We start from the raw sequence: 15,826 nt of genomic DNA on the forward strand, positions 1-15,826 counted from the left end.
AAGAAGCTGGATCAAACCAGACAGGCCCAAGATGGCTGACAAAGTAGGCTGGAAACCCTTCACCAAGTCAGGAAGAAATAAATGGTGCTGAAACCCAGCTGCCAAGAAATCCCCAGCTCAAATAATGTATATTCCACCCCCTTATTAACAACTGTCAAGAAAAGATAGAAGCTCACAATGCACAGCTCGCTTGCTCTCTCACTCTCTCTCTCTCTCCCACTCTCACATCTCGGGAGTGTATTTTTTGCTTTAGTAAACTTTGCTGCTGGTACCACTCACCCACTGTGTTGTGTCTGTCCTTGAATTCTTTCTCGTGATGAAACCAAGAGCCTTCACTGGCATCTTTAGGACGGGTGCGGCGGAGGCCTCTGGGCCCAGAATCTCCCCAGTCCACCCAGAAGTAGTTTGGCAACAGAAACCTGGGTAAGAATCAGCACGATAGAAATCCAAAAGAGAAAGAAGAAAGAAGTCACCAGTGTCATGGCTTTTACACAAGCTTCAGCGTTAGGATCCTGGTACCCTTTGATATTAAACTCTATTGATATTAAACTTGCTATGTCTCCAAAGAGAAAAAAGTAACAGAAAAAAAGATGCTGTGGGAATAGGTAAGGGGATGGTAATCTGAACATTGATGGGCACTAAGAAAATAATGGTTTGTGTTTCATTCATATTAATCTTCCATGATGTCTTGCTTGATTCTCATTTTAAAACAATAGGAAGTATATGGTCTATCACTGGGAACTAAAAAAGAAAAAAAGAACAAAGACCCCAGAAAAATAATAACGATCACCCTATTGGTTTTCCACTTCAACCAGAGAAAAAGAGGATGGAAAAAAGTAGCTACCTTCAGGAAATAGAAGATGCTGAGGCAGGTGTCAAAGCAGACACTTAAGTGGTCGATCCTCAGGCAAAACAGAATAATAATTAAAAAAAAAATTTTTTTTTACATTTATTTTTTTTGAGAGACAGAGAGATAGAGCACAAGTGGGGAGGGGTAGAGAGAGAGAAGGAGACAGAATCCGAAGCAGGCTCCAGGCTCTGAGCCCGACGCGGGGCTTGAACTCACGAACTGCGAGATCATGACCTGAGCCGAAGCTGGACTCTCAACCAACTGAGCCACCCAGGCGCCCCATAATTTTTTTTTTTTTTTAATTTGACCATTGCTGTGTGGATCTGCAGAGAGCACCAGTGGACGTGAATCGATCAGTATCATGATCAAGAAACGTATTCTGGTTATGGACAAGCTGATGAGGAGAAAACCAATGAAGTGAAGTTGATTTTCCTCTTTCTTACTCAGTTGATGCAGTTCATTATTCCAATCAGTCCGGTTCTACAAATACCTGTTATAAATTCCAGTTAAGACAACCAAAAAGGTGTTGTCCTGTGTGCTTGACATTTCTTCTGAGTGAAAAATGACCATCCCAAATACCACTGCTGATGAACTGATGAATTGAAAACGACTGAATAGCTTTGGTTGTGCTTTTTGTTTGTTTGTTTGTTTTTATTGTGGCTTCCATTCCATTTCAGTAGACACCAGCTTCTATTATCATACTGGTTCTCAGCAAACACTGGGAAAGCCATTTACCATTTCGGTTCATTTAAAATGTTTTAGTTTAAGATTTCCTTGCCGACAGTTTAAGAGCAAATACACAGAGGTGCAGAGTAATCGTTTAGAATGATTGCTGATGCCTCGTTTTTTTTGGAGAAGGACTATGATTGCATTATTCACATGTAAATATCTGTGAAGAGGATAGAAACCACAGCCATTAAATTTTGTGGTTCTTTCCCACTCTACCTTCCCACCCTCTGGTTCGCCGAGTTATAATTCCTGATAACTTCTATTATATTCTTTGCGTAAGACCAAAGGCCACATAGTTTTCCTCCCGCTTTCTTTTCCTAGTATCGGATATTTAATATGGCCCTATTATTAACATTTTCAGTATTTTTTTCCACACAATTTGGGTTAGTGTGCTCAAAGGTAGAGTTTTCAAGGGCTGACAAGAGCAGAAAGCGGTGGGAAGTGGACCTCCAAGTTTTAGAGTAATTTGAAGTTGGAAAGTTTTGTGTTGATTACTTCTGTGACCTGAAGGACCCAGTGCACTATTTTGTCTTCAGAAGGGATGGATAGTATCTGTATATTTGGAATTAAGTCATAGCTGTGGGGAAAACAAAAACAACAACAACTTTCAACCTAGTAAGTTTGGAGATTTAACTGGCTTTATTAAACAATTCGTGAATGGGACAGCATTCCATCTAGCAAGTAGAGGGGGCTCCAAGGAGTTGTACAAAATGGAAGGTTTTTATAGAAGGGGAGGGTGGGGGCAAGAAAGTTATTAGCAGAAGAAAAGGATTGTTCTAGAGGAGGCTGCTTTCTTGGGGGGGAAAGCAAGGTGTCTTCTCATGCAGATTATCTCATCTTTCTTTGAGGGATGGAGTGGACCCAGGAGGCAGACCCACTGGTGCTGATGGAAAAACTACTGACTGACTGGTTAAGACTCCATTTCTGGGGGAGGTTGAAACTGCAATCAGGTTGGGTATTAAGCCGAATTTGAGCACTCGGTCCAAGCGACACCATTTTAAGTGACACCACCATCTGGTTTCCTTTTTAACAGTTCCCCCCTTTTGAGCAGACTCTCCATTTAACTGAGAGATAGGATCAAATTGTAAGGCATTGGCTCCACTCTCGGCTACTGCCCTGCAGTTGACGCTTTTTGTTGCTTCTTTGTGTGGTACCTGTAGGTCATGATGGTTTTTACTCAGCTTCTGTGTTATTCATGGGTCACGGTTTCTGATTCACCTTCTTTGAGCTGGTTATTTTCCTCATTCCTTAGATGTTCCAGTTTTAGGGAGATTGTTTGCTTGGTGGTTAATGGCTGGTAGCATACATTTAAAACTTCTGAGGGAACACAACACGGCGGGTAGATTATTATGTTTACTAAAAGCAGGGCAAGTCCCAGTGTTGGAAGTGTACTTCAAAGCCATGGTCTCCAAGACCTAAACTGGTTACAGATCAAAAAAGTTAAGGAATGACTCTGTGGAAGGAGTCAAACTTTTTTTTCTTAACATTTATTTATTTTTTGAGAGCATGAGTGGGGGAGGGGCAGAGAGAATGGGAGTCACAGAATCTAAAGCAGGCTCCAGGCTCTGAGCCGTCAGCACAGAGCCTGACATGGGGCTCAAACTCAGAACTGTGGCATCATGACCTGAGCCGAAGTCAAACACTTAGCCGACTAAGCCACCCAGGTGCCCCAAGGAGTCAACCTTTTAAGCCAAGCACCTTGCTCGGTGATCTTAAGTACCTGAGTTTCACCTTTCCCAAAAGTGTTAATCCAGATGCACACAGATGCCTCCTTGCTCAGCTAAAAGATAGTCAAGGGCTATCCTGTTATCAGGAACAACTTTGTCCTGAGAGTTGAAGGATTTTTGTTGGGCCGCTACTATCTTTAGCAAAGGAATCTGCCGTGTCTTCGACAGTCAGGGAGAGGTTTCTGATCATATGTTCATTTACCCTTACCCCTAACCATGGAAGCATGGCCCTACTAAAAGGAGCAAGTCTTGAGTCATGAATGCTTCCAGCTGTGTCTTCTTTTTCAACTTGACAGAGTAAATTCAGGGGAGTCAACCAATGAGATGTCTTAGTTTCCTTGTGAAAAGTTAGGGGCGCCATGAGATAACCTAAGAGGCATTGCCCAGCTGTGTACCAGCTACCCAGGCATTCATGGGCCCAAGAAGAAAGATAACCACCACAGAAAAAAACCAAACCCTGCTGGAGTGCAAACCATTCCCATTAGGGTGGTGCTGTTCAGGAATTCACTCACGGGGATTGTTGCATTTATTCATTCAAGCCAAGGGCTATTACGTTTTCAGCACATACAGCAAGAAAATCTCCTAGCCTAAAAGAATGAGTTGTTCTAAATATCCTGCAAAGATGGGTGCTGTTGGTGAAGGTCTCAGAGAGTGGGGGAGGGGGGGGGCAGATGTGATTTAGATAATCCTGGGAATGTGGGGGTGCACAGGTACCGAGATTCACATAAGCAGCTGCATCTAATTGGGTACATACAGTTATAATTGAAGAAAGGTAAAGACAAGGCACAGGCTGTTCTGGCTGTAAAAGTTGAACTCAAAGACTTCGGGGGCGGGGGTTGATTGTAGTTTGCAGTGACACCAGGAAAAGAAGAAAAAATATTCACAGGGAGGACCAAGAAGTCTCTAGCATCATGGACAGATTGAAATCTTTGATGACAACTCCAGCAATCTGAAAGATTACCCCCCCCACACCCCCCCCCCCCCGCCCTTAGTGAGAGAGAGCCTGGGAGATATGAATGAGGGCGTTATCTTTTCAAGCCAATGCCACAGTGAAGGCAAGAAAAAGCATAAGAAAAGAGTTCATGTTTAGTGAAACTATGAAGTCTTGATCTGGTGTCCTGGGTGGAAATAGTCCACCTTGATATTAACTATTTCTCTTCTGCGCCAATTTGTTTCAGAGGGCTCCGACGTTTCCCTGGACCAGATGTCGGGTGGAGCCTTGTTCCGCTGTGAGACGTGAATCCAATACCTTTTAACTGGGCAGCAGTGTTTTTGGTCAGGAGCACTTGGTAAGGTTCATTCCAGTGAGGTCTGAGGACCGTTTTTCTCCGTTGACATTTCCAGAGCACCTCCTCCCCAGGTTCCAGTCTGTGACCACCAGGATCCTCTGAATTGGAACCTGGGAAGGCTTCTTTAACCTATTTATTGATGATAGGCTTCAGCATAAGACACTAAAGACTTACAGTAGCTGGTTATCCAAGCAGATAATAAGAGATCAACAAAAGGATGTATACCCATGATGATCTCTGGCGGAGTGAGTTTGTCTTCCGAAGGGGGCACTGTGAACAATCAGTGAGACCGGAGGCAACACCTTAGGCCACAGGAGATTTTATGTTTGAGGACCCCATTCGTTCTCTCAGCCTTGCTCGTTGATTGAGGGTGATAAGGACATAACAGGCAACAGCCATACAAGAGGCATGTATATCGCCATGGTTTTGCATGAGCATTCCCAAAGCTTGATTATCCTTTCATGTATAAATAAAAACGGAAGGCTATAAGTAGCCCTAAGGTAGGCGGTAACCGCAGGGTTGTTTTAGCCTCATAAAAGCCTGTTCATATTTTTCTTCCCAAGGAAAGGGCTCAGCGACTGAAATTTCAGTAAGTTCATAGGGTGGGGGAGCCAGTAGAAACCAATGAGGAATCTACAGAATGCAATAGCCAGCCAGGCCTAAAATCCATGAAGCTATCCCTTACATGAAGGAGGGCCGAGGAAATTCTTTCACTATCTTAATCCTTCTTGGAGACAGCTGAATTTCTACAGCACTTACATTATGACATAGGTAAAGAACAGTATCTAGAGAAAAACTTTCTTTAGATGCCTTATGTCCTGTTTCAGCTAACTGTTATAGCAAATAAATGGAATCTTTTAAGGATGGCTCTTTGGTAATTGAGCACAGCAAGAGATTGTCCACATATTGTAAAAGGGTTGATTTTCCAGAATACTGGGGGGTATTTAAATCCTGGTGAGGTCCTTAGGAGAAATAAGGGGCCTCTGTGAACCCCTGAGGCATGATGGTCCAGGTATCTTGATTGTTCCAAGTAAAGGCAAACAGATATTGGCTGTTGGGGTGTCCAGGGATGCTGATAAAAAGCTGAACCAAGATCTACAATAGAGAACCATTTGAGTCTGGTGGAACTTGTAACAGAAGGCCATGGGGGGGTTGAATAGCTAGGAAACTGGGAATAACCACCTTGTCAATAGCTGTCAAGTCCTGGACAAATCACCATCCCCGTCCATTAGGTTTTGGACTGGCAAGATTGGCAAGTTACAGGGGCTGGTGTAGGGAATGATTAGCAGCCCCCCCTCCCCCAGGCAATTAGGCCTTTTATCATTGCTGTGAGGCTTTATATGGCCTCAGGGTTTAATGGATATTGAGGCAATTTAGGAAGAATTTTAGTCACATCTACCTGAAGTTTTATAGTCTGCACTTTTTATTCTCGCAGTGTCAGAAACAGACCACAGTTTTTTTGGTTTTGTTTTTGGCACCTCAGCTATATAGGGGAGCTTTGTTAGGATTTGTCCTCTTCCAAATCAAGAACAGATTATAAAGAGCATAAAGGATCAGATTCAGGTTGATCAGGAAATTCTAAGGTAAAGTCTCCATTAGAAGCGAAGTGTATTGCCCTTTTACTTATTTTTTTAAGTCAAAAAAAATTTTTTTTATTTATTTTTTTATTTTAGGAGAGAGAGAGCACGCACACACACATGGGGAAGGGGCAGAGAGAGAATCCCAAGCCCCACACAGGACTCACTCTCAGCAACCATGAGATCATGACCTGAGCCAAAATCAAGTCAGATGCCCAGCTGACTGAACCACCCAGGCACCCCATATTAGCTCTTTTAATTTAGAAAGGAGATATCTACCTAATAAATTAACTGGAGCTGGATCACATAACAAAAAGGAATGGTTTTCAGTAACAGATCTCAGAGTCATTTGCACTGGTTGAGATAGAAACCCTCTGTGAACTTTATTAGATACGCTCGCTAAGGAAACCTTTTTACTCAAGAGGAATTTGTTGTCCTATGAGAGTGGGGTTTAAGGAGAAAGCAGAGCTCCAGTAGCTACTAAAATCTGGCAAGGTTTTCCATCAATGTTAATTGCAGTTTCCCCCGACTGCTTAAGGGAATTACTGGTAACAGTCCTATCAGCCCTGGGAGGGGCCCATAAAGGAGCCCACCCTTGGAGGCATTCAGGGAAGGGAAGACTTTGCATAGGACCTTTGAGGACAATTTTATTTCCAGTGCCCAACTGATTACAAACCTTTAGGCCATTGTTTTGATGGCGAAGCCCTAGAATGTGCAGGGCCCAGGTGTCATTTTAGCTCCCTGGCCTCGGAGCTGTTGTAGCTGTAAAGCCAACTTGGCAGGTTTTTGTTTCCAGTCTTACTTGAAGTTCCTTTCAAAATGCCCAGCGCTAGTGCTAAGTTCAGTCGGGTTGGTGGCCTCCTATCCTGCTCTCTGCCCTTTTATTAGCCCACTGATCTCTGGAGGCAATCCATTTACTAATAGAGCAGCTAGGGCAAGTTGGGTGACCTCATTTAGTGTATGGAGTCCAGAATGCTGAAGGAAGAGTGCCTCCAAAAAAGGCTTTAAAGTCTGCCACAGGTTCATCTTTCTTTGTTTGCATGTTTGAAACACAGACCGATCAGTGTGGGTAGGGAAAACTCCAGGAAAGGCTTTTAAAAGATTAGCTGCTATTCTGGGAGCTTTCTCTGGTTTGTAAGAACACCACGCTAGAGACATGGCATCTCAAATATCACCTTCAGAATTATGCCCTTCTTCCCGCATCTATTCTGGGGCTTCACCAGGTCCTACCAACAGTTGCACAAGCTGATAAAGACCTGGCAGCCTGGGGTCACAGGCCCTGATAAGGATTTAAAACTCTTAAACTCAGCATCCTCCTCTTTATCTACGACCCTTAGTTGTCTTTGACCAAGAAGTGAGAGAGATCTGAGGAGGATGCCCTGCAACCTCGGGTGGTTTTATTTTTAAAGGTAACTGCTCAATTGTCTCTTCAGAGTGAAAAGGCAGTTCAGATAGAGAATTAGTAGACCACGAGAACCCAGGAAAAGAAGGGTTGAGGGGAGCAGTAGAAGTCATGTCAGTCCTGTCCTCTTATCTTAGGTACCTTTTGTGTTTTTCTCATTAGCTTTCTGTAATGAGCCTTTCAATAAGGCTATTTCAGAATCTTGAAGCCCTTTGGAAGCTTCTGCACACCAATTAATTAGGCATCCCTTTCTGTTTGCTTAACTTGGGAACCCTTACTTTCTTAAATGAACAATCTTGTCTAATTGGAATGCTTCCCGTAATGGCCATTGCAATTCTAGGTTATTTTTAGTAAAATTTTTCCATCTTGCTACCTACCTGCAACTCCTGGGACTATAATTCTTAGATGTAAAATAAGCTGGTGTGCCGAAAGGTGGCATGCTTGACTCTTCAGGATTTAAAGATCTCATTAGCCAAGATGTTGGGTTTCTGGGAGACAAACTAATGCCTAAAAGGGATACGCCATGGCGTTGGGGACTGTGCGTGTTTTACAGTGTACCTCATTGCACAGATGTCTTCTTGAGGTTGGCAGGGTACCTCGAGTCAATCTAACCTGTTCAGTGACTAACTTATCCTATCTTGAAAGTCTTCTTGATGTGGCAAGCACTCTAACAACCTTTAAATGCCTGACCTGTGTCCACCAATTTTTGCAATTCTTTTGGCCTCCAAGATCCCTGCTAGCAATAGCCCTTATCTACACAAAACAAGACAGACAAACAAACAAGAAGGCCTCTACAGACTACCACCAATTCCCTGGGAAATTTGCTAAGGTTTTGTACTCTGGGACTTGTAATCTGAAAGGCTAAGGGTTTGGTTCTGGGCAGACCTTTCTGCCAGCTCAGTTGGGCTCTGGGCATAACTGTCTGCCAGTGTAAGCTGACCTGTCCTAGTTAGATTGGTGGCTCAAAAGCAACAACAACAACAACAACAACAACAACAACAACAACAAAGCCTCTCAGATCAAGAGGAGCTTACCAAAAGCCCTCAGAAATGGCGAGAAAGAGGAACCCAGTACTCGGAATTGCTGGCGAGGAAGTTATCATAAAGCACATCTTAAATAGGATTACAGATCATTACAATTTCTTAAAACTTTATTTATTCAACCAACGTGGCAATAAAAGACCCTAAAGGCGAATGTATACCATTATATAGTTGTTATCGAAACTTAGCTCTTTCAACATTGAGAAGTTTTAACTAGGCAATTAAAGACCTGATAAAGATGAAACCTAAAGCTTTGTTTTTTTTGGCAAAGAGAAAAAACCCTTTGTTTACATTGTCTTATCAAGAGCAGAACAGTCCAAGAAAACTTTGTCTTTTTGAACAGAGAGAAAAGCAGAATTTCAACCTTACACCAGTGTACTTTTAAAATTTCATTCATCTCAACCTTAGTGGAATAAAGTCATAATTTAAAAGACATGCCTATCTTAACAATATTTGATCTGTATCCCCTTAAAAGTTTACCATTGTTAATTTTTCCCGTGGAACCAGTGAGGAAATTTACAGTTAAAGGGGGTGTTTTTTGCCTTCTGACAGCTTGGGGAGTAGTGCTAAGGCACTGAAGAGTCAGATAAGCAGGCTGCACCCCGGGGGTGCAGAAACGGGAAGGGGGGTGGGGGGAGAAGGCGGAAGAGGTGAGGAACTGCCTAGGGGCTTGAGGGCTGGCAGTCCAGTCAGAGGCACTGAGGGCAGAAAAAAGAGTTCACATGATCCTAAAGTCTGTCAACTCAGGTAGATGAGCAGATATCAATTTTTGTTTTGTTTTATATTATGCTTTGTTTTGCTTTGCTTTTTGTTTTTGTCTTCCACTAGTGGAATTAAGCAGTCTAAGTCGGGCCAGAGAAGACAGGGAAGTTCCCCAAAACAAAAGGAGTTTCAGCAGCTGCTTGGGAATATTCCTTAAAATCTCCACCCCGAGGTAGGCTAGCCAGAAACAATTGGCTCTAATCATCATAGTTATTAATCCAGGAAATGAATGAGAGAGAAGCCTTCACATATAGTTCAAGTAACCAGAGTGTATAGGAAGAAACAGTGAGAGATAGAGTTCCCTACGTTAGGGATGCCATCTGTAAAATCCACTGCACTGTTTCAGTGCATTGCTTTGCTGACAATGACCGGAAGCCGGGCTCGCTGCCTTGGTCGGGAAGGCCATGTCAGTCAGTTGTTTCAAAGACACAGGAATAGCAGCGGCAGAGCCCAGCGTAGCACTAGTCACGCAAGCATCATGAAACTCTTGGGCACAGACAGCATACTGGGCTGGGGTCCGAATGATGTTCTTAAGAGAGCCCCAGTCCCAGGCACACATGGAATGAGTGCCATGAATAGTTTCTAAAATACCGATTGTAAAAGGGCTGTGATGGACCTACTGCCGAACTGATTTTTGCAATTCTTTTACTATTGGAAAGAACAGGCCTTCACGGTCACATTGCCCATTTTACCTGTCAATGGGAAACAGCTGGAATTTACTGGACTTATGGGCTTTTTAAGTGTACTTTTGCATGGGGGGGAGGACTTTATCAGAGCAGGTCAGTGAGGTTTTCAGAGGCTCCTTATCGTCCCACCCTTTTGGGGAGGGGGGAGTAGCTTCTGGCTGTAAAGGAGCCAGAGGCACAATCTGAGTATAGGGGGAGCAAGGCTTTTCCTCCTTCTTATTTACTTTTTTTAAATTTTTCTTTTTAAGTTTTATTTATTTTTGAGAGAGAGAGCATGAGTTGGGGAGAGGCAGAGAGAGAGGGAGACACAGAATCTGAAGAAGGCTCCAGGCTCTGAGCCGTCAGCACAGAGCCTGAAGCAGGGCTCGAACTCCCAAACTATGAGATCATGACCTGAGCTGAAGTCAGACGCTTAACCCACTGAGCCACCCAGGTGTCCTTCTTCCTTTTTAAAAAAAATTTTTTTAAACGTTTTATTTATTTTTGAGACAGAGAGAGACAGAGCATGAACGGGGGGAGGGGCAGAGAGGGAGACACAGAATCTGAAGCAGGCTCCAGGCTCTGAGCTGTCAGCACAGAGCCCGATGTGGGGCTTGAACTCACAGTCTGCGAGATCATGACCTGAGCCGAAGTTGGACGCTTAACGGACTGAGCCACCCAGGCGCCCCCCTTCCTCCTTTTTAGATGCACTGCCGGGGCTCAAAGGGGGGGAAGGGTAGCTCGGACAAAGGACCGGGTGAGGATCACTTTAGGGGGTACTTTTAGCCCCTTTAGAAGGCCTGGCCTTCATTGTTTTTTCTATTCGTTCCAACGCTTCAAGATAGTAAGTTCCTTGTTCCGGGAACCAAGGGCAATTTTTGTTGGACGGCCAATAATCTATGGAGAGCCTTGTAATTTAGAGTAGTCCCCGCTGTCTCTCCTAGGGGCTGAAGAATTCAAATATAGCGCTTTTGCAGGGAGTCGGGGGAGGGAGGGAGTTTCCCACGGGAGATCTCTCAAAAAGTTCCGCAGCAGCGAATCCTAATAGAGTTTCGCTTTATCCCTTACCTGGTTAGGTAGAGACTGTACCTGGTGCATTTTTTCTTGGAGCTCCTTTACCGGTCCGCGGTGTCCTGCAGTCCTTGTGTCGCAAGGCCACGTCGCAAGCCTGGCCACATCGGCTCCTTGTCCACATCGGCCCCTAGTCCCCCTTTCCTTCTGTCACGTCGGGGCCACCATCTGCCATAGACTCTAAGTCTAAAGTTCTCTCTTGTCTTTTCCCGGACACTAGCCATCTCTTGCTTCAATCCTGCGTCCGCTCTTTTGTTAGACAAGAGAGAACTTTAGACTTAGAGTCTATGGCAGTTAACATCATTGACAGGGAGTCTACCTGCATGTAAAGAATACTGGGGTCACAGGAGGGTGCAGGTGTGTCATTTTATTGTTGCTACAGAGATTGAAAATTGGCCGTTAATTTTCAAGACTTATCTTTGGGCTTGGCCACAGCTATCATGTTCATCTAAATCTAACCATACAGAAAGCTGCTCTAGTCCTGGAATTTTCAGTTGTATAAAAGTCTGTTTGTGTTACTTTTCTCTAACTTAAAACTTAAATATCTTTGACTACTATGAGAATATCCACACCCTGCAGTTCCATTTAAACATCGATGGTTATGTTATGAAATAGACTTTAGGTACCTTTAGCCCAGTTTGGTTCCTAATAAAGATTTACTTTTACATAAATTTAGAGCCAGTGCAGTGTAGTGAAAAGCACAAAGATTTTGGAACTAAGATAGTTCTGGACTTATATACTAGCCTAAATAGAAGATAAGCCTGAATCTCAATCTTGGCTCTGGCAGGTACAAATTCTGAGTTCTTATTGCTAAGATGACTACACAAAGCAGTAAGAGAATATGGAGACATTTCTGGCATTAATTATCGAACTTCAAGATGTACCTGAATGTGGCTCAGAAGAGTGGCATGTATTAGGTCTTTGCATCAAGATGCAAAGAAATATATGAAATTAGGACATTAAAAGAAAGTATACGGAAGATGAGAAAGGGAGAGCCGGGCAAGATGACTATGGACTTGGAATGGAGGTTTGATGATGGAACATACCTTTGGATTATATTACCTATTCAATGACAAGAAAATGAGTTGAATTTAAATGATAGGTGCTTTCATAAAAAAAATGAAACATATTTATACCATGTGCTGTAACAGGGTCTTCAAAAGGCAAAATTCAGAGAAGTGATGCTGGGGGTGGGGGGAATCTGAACAAGAAAACTACTGCCTGCCCAATATTTTCAATAAAGAGGAAGCAAGGTGACCAGTAAGACCCCAATGAAAATATGAATGCATCCCAAGAAGGAACAGAATGGAGTTATTAATAAGCAGAAAGTTGTCAGAAGTTTACACATAGGACAGATGTGGGGATTTACAGGAAACTTCCACACATACACACATAAAACAAAAACAAACAAACAAACAGAATTAGCAGAATTCCAGAAAAGGTGGCAGTGGTAATCATCTCTGTAAGTCCAAATGGAGCTCCCTAAGATCTTACTATAAGATGGAGAATTTCAGATAAGACTAGAAAACTGAGACTCGGGTATATGCAAGGCCATAAATGTCACTTAGAATTGCTTTAATGATGTATGGGATGCCGCGGTAGATTGCTTAAATTGGTCCCAATTCTTCAGCCTATCACATTCCTATCCTCTCTCACCATGAGAGGGATGATCTGTTCTATTCTTTCACTGTCCTCAGCCGTGTGATTTGCTTTGGCTAATTAGATGTTGGCATAAATTTTGCAAGCAGAATCTCATATTGCTGGACTTACATTACTGGGGCTTGCATACTGAGTCTTGTTCACTCTTGTATTTCTACCATCACCATGAGAAGGTTATGTCTAGACTAGTGAACTGGTCCAGGGAGAAGGCTAAGAGATAGGAGGATCAAGTTCCCCTTACTAGCTTCCAGTTGGCCCCCAGGTACAGAACGAGAAATCTGAAAACAGTGGAGATATCTATGGCAACTCCAACATAGATCACTGGTCTCTAGAGACATATACGAAATGAACGTTTAGTGTTGTCTACCACTGAGTTTTGTGGTTGTTACACAATAAAAGCTGACTGGTACAAAAACTGGTATTAGAAGTGAGCTATAATGGCAACAATTCTTGAATATGTGGCTTTGATTTTGAGCCACATATGTGCTCAAGTTGCTGGCCGTATCACCCACTGCGATCTTCCAGATCACTTCAACAACAAAACCCAATCTTCGGCTTCTCACGAGAAGCAGCATATCTACACATCCAACACCCCAACGATTATGGCTGCTGCCAGACAGATTGGCTCTGGATCTGGCAGGACTCAGCATTCACAAGTCCCTAGGGACCACACACAAAATAAAGAGGTAGCTCTAGATGTGCACACAAAGACTCCCCGTACCTATTTCCTCTGCTTAGCACAAAGTAAGCAAAATCACCATTTCTCCATGATAGGGGTTCATCTCCATATCTAACGTCCTGACTTCTCAGCTGTGGCATGAAGGTCAGGCCTGCATCTAGGGACTGAAGGGGAAAGTAATTAGTAGTTCTCCAGGAGCCTGAACAGGTTCCCAAGCTTTAGGCACACTGACAGGTCTTCACATACCATCATCTACTGGGAGCCAGTAAGAACCAAGACAGTGGCACAGACAATCACAAAGGTTTGAGTGGCAACCATGAGCTTGGGCCAGGCCAATTGCAAGTTCTCAAATAAACAACCTAACTTATACTGCAAGGAACTAGGGAAAAAACTAACAAGGAGCGTAAATGAAAAATAGAGACTATACGGACAGCAGGAAACAAATCAGTGAAACTAAGACTGGTTTGTTTGTTTTTTAAGATAAACAAAATTGACAAATCTTTGGCCAGACTCAGAATAAGAGACAAGACCAAAGTTAATCAAATGATAAATGAAAGATGACATATTATACCTGTTAACTACAATAGTGAGAATTTACCAATATAGTACTTTGCAGTCTTACTGGTGCTTAAAATTTTTCCAAAGAATCATTAAACAGGCCATTAAAAAGTATTAGATTGAGAACATACAGTCAAAAAGACGGGAATAAGAAAGATTAGGAAAGGTCAAGTTGGGAGTAAATGAAGTATCAATTAGAGAAATGGTGTAGAACACGTGTTACTATTGATAGCTTACATGTGCCTATTTGGCAAGAAATGTGAGCCGGTCATTTCAAGTCAAAGGACATAAAAACCACAACCATGTAAAATATTGATCCTATGCACCTTCCAATGTCAGTTTCACCTGATGGAAATCCTTCAGCAGCTCTAGAGCATTAATGCGTAGGAGTCAGAGCTTCATGACTACTCTTATTTGGCTAGTCCTTTCCCATTGGAACAGGACATCTACCTAACCACGTTAGTTGTAGGTGGGGGCTATTTTTCCCATGGGCTCAGGATTTTGATGGAGTTAACCAATACTGGGGATAGGGGGTAGGGTAGCAGAGAAAGGGTAGAGGAGAATAAGTCCACATAGTTTTACACAGTTGGAAATGGAAGATCCAGAAACTTAACAACTTCAGTGACCCCTAATACCTCTATTACTTTTTCAAGTTTCAGGAAGAGTATATTGTACTTGTGTACTAAAATTAAACATTTTCTCCTGGTTCTCAAGAGTTGTCATTTATCTTACACTACTTTTCAGAATATTTTAGGGGTGCCTGGGTGGCTCAGTCGGTTGAGTGTCCGATTTTGGCTCAGATCATGATTTTGCGGTTTGTGGGTTCAAGCTCTGTGTCAGGCTCTGTGCTGATAGCTCAGAGCCTAGAGCCTGCTTCGGATTCTGTGTCTCCCTCTCTCTCTCTGCCCCTCCCCTGCTCATGCTCTGTCTCTGTCTCTCAACAATAAATAAATGTTAAAAAAATTTTTTAATGAATATTTTATATTTTTAAATATTCCGTATTTTATAAGTCGTCTTAAATGACTTGTAATCAGTTTCTCTAAGGGCTGTGCACATAATGTTACTGGGGTGGTATTAGTAGAGCAAAAGTAGACGAAATTCTTGCTGGGGACACACAATTACATTTTACAAATATCATGCCACAGAGTGTCCCTCTGGGACACATAAATTGCACTTGGAATGGTCACCACAGCTATTCGCTGCAGGGTGAGATGCGGGATATTTGAACAATTTTCAGAACGACTGTAATATGAATGTTTTGATCAGAAGTTACACATCTGAATAATCCTTATATACAGAAGTTGTCTATGATGAAAAATGCAGTGCTTACTAGTTAAAATGGGAGAAGTTAGAGAAGTTAACGAAGTGTGCATCATTTAAACACCAGAAGAATATGTGGCTATGGGAGATACGCTATGTTACACTAAGGTTATTCATAGTTTTTAGTGATATTCCAACCTTTGGGGCCTAGCCACACGTTACAGGTGTATCCCCAGGCAGAAATGGTAGAATCTTCCATACCTAATCAGGACTTTTTCCACCTGGGTGGGAATATGATATGGTATATACGTATCAAAAAAGAATAGTATATATGCGTATGTGTGTGCGTTTCGTTTTGTTTAAATAACTGTTTCTGTCACTTGCAACTGGAAGAGTCTAATACATAAGACAACCCAGAGCCCACGACTGTGATCCTTTACACTTATAGTATGTTATGAACACGGAGACTTTGTGCCTGAACTTGAGTTCATCTGGCTCTAATATTAGGGTTAATTTTATGAAATCAAAGGGTGAGATTCCCGGCTAATAACCCAGATC

This window comes from Acinonyx jubatus, chromosome B4 (genome assembly GCF_027475565.1).
Source record: "Acinonyx jubatus isolate Ajub_Pintada_27869175 chromosome B4, VMU_Ajub_asm_v1.0, whole genome shotgun sequence".
Classification (NCBI taxonomy): domain Eukaryota; kingdom Metazoa; phylum Chordata; class Mammalia; order Carnivora; family Felidae; genus Acinonyx; species Acinonyx jubatus.